Source organism: Zalophus californianus, chromosome 12 (assembly GCF_009762305.2).
Source record: "Zalophus californianus isolate mZalCal1 chromosome 12, mZalCal1.pri.v2, whole genome shotgun sequence".
NCBI classification, from domain to species: Eukaryota; Metazoa; Chordata; class Mammalia; order Carnivora; family Otariidae; genus Zalophus; species Zalophus californianus.
In genome coordinates, this window is record NC_045606.1 from 76,128,016 (window position 1) to 76,133,075 (window position 5,060).

A 5,060-nucleotide genomic window follows, 5' to 3' on the forward strand; every position below is an offset into this window, starting at 1 on the left:
ACAAAAAGCATGTTGAAACAAATTAATATTAAGAACTTAAGTTCATCAAATAATAGCATTGAGAATGACGTCCAAGCAACAGTGTGGGAAAGGTATTTTAATGTATCTAACATACAATTTATGTCATTTATAATATATCTTAAACTCCCTCAAATCAATAAGTTATAGAAGTTATACCCACTAGAAATAATGTACAAAGGATATGATCCTTGAAAATATTTTCACACAAAAAGATATTCAAGAGGCCAAATAATGTGAAAATCTGTCCAGTTCATATAGTTATCAAAGAAATGCAAGTTTAAACTTTATGATGATACCACCACATACCCACCCAGGTGGTTAAATTAGTAAAATCCAAATGTGGCCAATGATGGAGAACCCAAATTTTCATATATTGCTGGTAGGAATATAAATAGTTTGCATAACTGTTGGTCAATATCAGGTAGCATTGAACACATACCTCTATAGCCTAGAAATCCCATCGTAGGTATATACTCAAAGGAAATGCCAAAATAAAAATAGAATAATTTGGTAGAATAGAAGAATCTTTGTAGCAACCCCACCTGTAAAAATCAAAGAGGCTATCAATAGTACAATGGAAATTAAATTCTAGGAAATTCACGTAATGGAATGATATATAGCAAATAGAATGAAAGATTCATGTGTGGCAAAAGAGTTGAATCTCATAAACATAATGTTGAGTGAAAGAAGCCAGGCACAAGATAGTATGTTATGATTCCATTTATATGAATGGCAAAACCAGGTAAAACTATTCAGTTCTGTAAGATGTGGTTGTATGTAAGATAGTGGTTATCCTTGGGGGTGGTAGTGAGGGAAGGAGGTACTCAGGGTTTTTTTGAGCGATAGGAATGTTCTGTTTGTTTATTTATTTATTTTAAAAGATTTTATTGTTAAGTAATCTCTATATCCAACGTGGGGCTTGAACTTACAACCCTGAGATCAGGAGTTGCACGCTCTACCAACGGAGCCATCCAGGCACCCTGGGAATGTTCTGTTTGTTAATGTGAGGGATGATTACATAAGTGTGTTCATCTATAAAAAATGTATCTTCTCTTTCTCCTCCTCCTCCAACTTCTTCTGTTAGCTAAAATATAATGTTATGTGCAGTATAGAAGAAAATGCATTTGAGATTTCTTGCAGAGCATTTGGACCTCTGGCACATTATCTGGGATTTGAATAGTTGGGCTGTAGTGAACTATTTGCTGATCCCTTGGGATATCAGCTGTGATTGTCTTATGCAATTCAGTTCATTCTCAGAATCACTGCTTTGATTGGTGGCTCAACATTCAAAAATGGATATTAGAGGAGCCATTTTAAAGCTCTCAATTATTAGCATTACTCAGCTATGTAGGATTAAATCTCTCTTTGCTAAATATATTGCTTTTGGGTGGTTCATTGAAAAGTAGTTGCATCATGAAGTAACCAAAATTACAACTGAATATATATGAATATGAACCCTAAACAGTTACCTATCATCATTGTATTTTAATTTTTTTAATTATTTGAACAAAACAATTTATTAGGTAATTAAAATTGTGCAATCCAGATAAGCAAGATTAAAAAAAATCTGTGGTCTATAGTATAGGGAAAACTACTCTGATACTCTATTTCATAGTAGGTTTGCAGTGATATGCACATTTCAGTATCATCCTTTATTATACTTTGAAGTGCCTAAACATTGCTAGATTTTGAGCATTCAGTAAGTTTAATAAATAAAAAAATATTGAGAGACATACTGCTGTGGTAAGGAAATTTCCTTATACATATACCCATTAACTTGAATTATGGAGTAATGGACTTTAGTTGGGTTCAAAGGCAAATCAATGTCATGTAGAATGGGGTAGTAAAAGTGTGCCCCATAAAGCTCTTCTCGAATATCAGCCAAGTCATGGAATATTTGGCTGAATTCCTAGAGTTTTCTTGCAGAATATAACTTTAGAATTTCTTAAAATGCTCATAAGCACATTTAATGTACATGTTGCCTGTAAACTAGGAAGCTGTAATAACTTTTCATTACTCTGATATTCAGAAGCCAGTTGTTATATGCTCCAGTAGCTCAAAATGTTTAAATCAGAAAACAAGTTGAATCTCTTAGCAAACTAAATTGCCCATATCTAGAGAATGCACTGACCACAATACAGCTCTGATGGCCAGGGCGGAGGAGTCTGAATGGAACACAGGGGTTACCCAAAGCAGTGAGTGCCTAAACCAAAAGGTGTCAGATGGAAACTGAATATGTAGACTGAATTTGTTCATCTAATCATGTGGATTAAACTGGAATGAGGTAGAGCTTGAATCCCGATTTCACCAATATGTGAGGCAAGGAGATGCACACGAAGAGAAGATTCTCAAACAGCATAGAAATGCTGAGTGAAATAAGTCAATCAGAGAAAGACATGTATCATATGATCTCACTGATATGAGGAATTCTTAATCTCAGGAAGCAAACTGAGGGTTGCTGGAGTGGTGGGGGTGGGATGGATGGGGTGGCTGGGTGATAGACACTGGGGAGGGTATGTGCTATGGTGAGCACTGTGAATTGTTGAATCACAGACCTGTACGTCTGAAACAAATAATACATTATATGTTAAAAAAAAAAGAGTAGGAAGGGAGAAATGAAGGGGGGGAAATCGGAGGGGCAGATGAACCATGAGAGACTATGGACTCTGAAAAACAAACTGAGGTTTCTAGAGGGGAGGGGGGGTCGGATGGGTTAGCCTGGTGATGGGTATTAAAGAGGGCACGTACTGCATGGAGCACTGGGTGTTATACACAAACAATGAATCATGGAACACTACATCAAAAACTAATGATGTATGGTGATTAACATAACATAAAAAATGCCTATTAAAAAAAAGAAAAGAAACAGAGGACATCAAACAAAAATGTTAAAAAATTTTGGAAGAGGCTTGAGACAGATACTGCGTTGGGCTTAGAAGCCCAATAGCCATTATCCTCAGACAGAATGGTAGGTTTGAAAAATGAAGTTAGGCAGAACAAGCAAATTTCCACGTTTGGAAATTTGGAATTTTTAAATTCTAGCCAGTTTAAAATATTATCATGAAACATCTAGATGCCATATCTTCATTTATTCATCCTGTTGAGAGCTTAGTTGACCCTGATTTTTGTTTCTTCCTATATTTTGCCAATTTTGATTTTCTCTATTCTCACGTAAAAATATATATTTTTCAGGAGTTCCTATTAGAAAAAAATTGGAAATCTGGTACCTCCATATCAATGCCCCATATCTCTTGAACTTTTCTGTCATCTATTGACTTTTATGTCACATATTAGAGTCTGTTGCAAGTGGCAAGTAATCACTTAAACTGCTTCAATCTAAAAGGGAACTTATAAGCTCATCTAAATGGAAAGTCAAGAGTATTGCTGACTACAGATGGACCTGATGCACTTTCAAAGTTGCAGAACTTGGTTCTTCATGTCTCTTAGGATAAGCTTTTCAGTCTGTTGCCTTTCTTCCCAGAAAATATTTCTCCTTGTGGTCTCTAGAGGGCAGCAGCAGCTCCAGACCTCATGAGACTCAGGAACTGAGCCAGGAAAGGTAGATTTTCAAAAGGAAATGGAGATGTCATCACAAAACAGGTATGAGTAATGGTTTCAAAACAACAGTCACATAATGCACACTATAACATGAATGAGTTCCTGGGCTTACTAATTTTTTCTTTAGTCTTTCCTGTTTTGCTATTTAGCTCCTATTGGAGGTCCTCTGTGGCAATAATTGTTCTCTGGCTTAGAGGGCTTTTGCACACTCCTGGATTCATCAGCTCCTCAGCCAGCCCTGCCTCTTTCCTGAGTTCTCACACTCACTGATCCTGTTTGGGGATCAATATCTCTGCTACCCTACTGGACATTATTAGCAAAATGTTGATTTGCTTGGTGGATTCTACAGCAACACTCCAAATGTTGATTCAAATGTTGACTCCGGTATCTAGAAAATCATGTCCCTTATCTTTTGCATTAGTGTTCCTGCTTGTTCGGAGTTGTGATTTCCTCTTTCATTCAACTCCATGTATCTTTTCATATGGATATATCTTCTTTTTTTTACATCTTTTACTTCTTTCTAGGGATTTGGGCCAAGATGAAGAGACTACCTATCTGCTACCTAATTTTCACAGTTTGCTTCTATCCATATAGTACCAAAATATACACGTTATTCCATTACCACCTTTTCTTTCCATATTTGAGATACCTTATTCCTTTTTAAAAAATACTCATGTTTCCTTTGTTGAGTGAGTGAGATGAAATATCTGTTTTCAAACCCTGACTGGTAAGTACCGATGTTATTGATTGTAAAGCATTAAGTTTTCATCATATTTGATTTATTATCTACTCTTAGCATGTTTTACTTTTTTACATAGGTATGTTTTACTTTGGAATATGGCTCTCATATATATTGTGGGCTAAATTATATCTGTAGGATATTTTAAATCATAGTAAATATCAAGAAATACTAGATTTAAATTGATACAATTTTCAGGAAAGTAGCCATTTTTACAAGAAAAATATATTTAGTTATATAAATATATTTAATTGAATTTTTATTCTTAAGTATCAAAATATTTATTAATAGATGTCACTGAATAATTAAATTTAAACTATTTTGGGGGAAAGAGAGATAGATGTGCTTCCTTCAGTTCTTTTTTAGCTGGTGTTCTGTATTCTTTCCATGTCTGTTCATCTTTAGAATTCCAGAACAGTTTTCCTATCTAGTATTGTGCTCATACAGCAGGTGGGAGTTCAACCTCCTCATAGGCTACATTTGTATAGCATTTAAATCTCAGCTGGTATAATTTACAGTGTTCTACAATGTGGTTTTTCTTCTTATGTGTGTAACATAGAATGCACTTGCCAGAGAGACTTAATAATCACATGAATTTAAAAAAGCATGAACAGCTAACAATACCATTGCAAACAATTATACAGTTATTGCACACTGACTAATCCACTTTTGGCAAATCATCAAAGACCCAAAAATAGAAAAAAGAAAAGAAAAGAAAGGGAAGGAAGGAAGGTAGATAGAG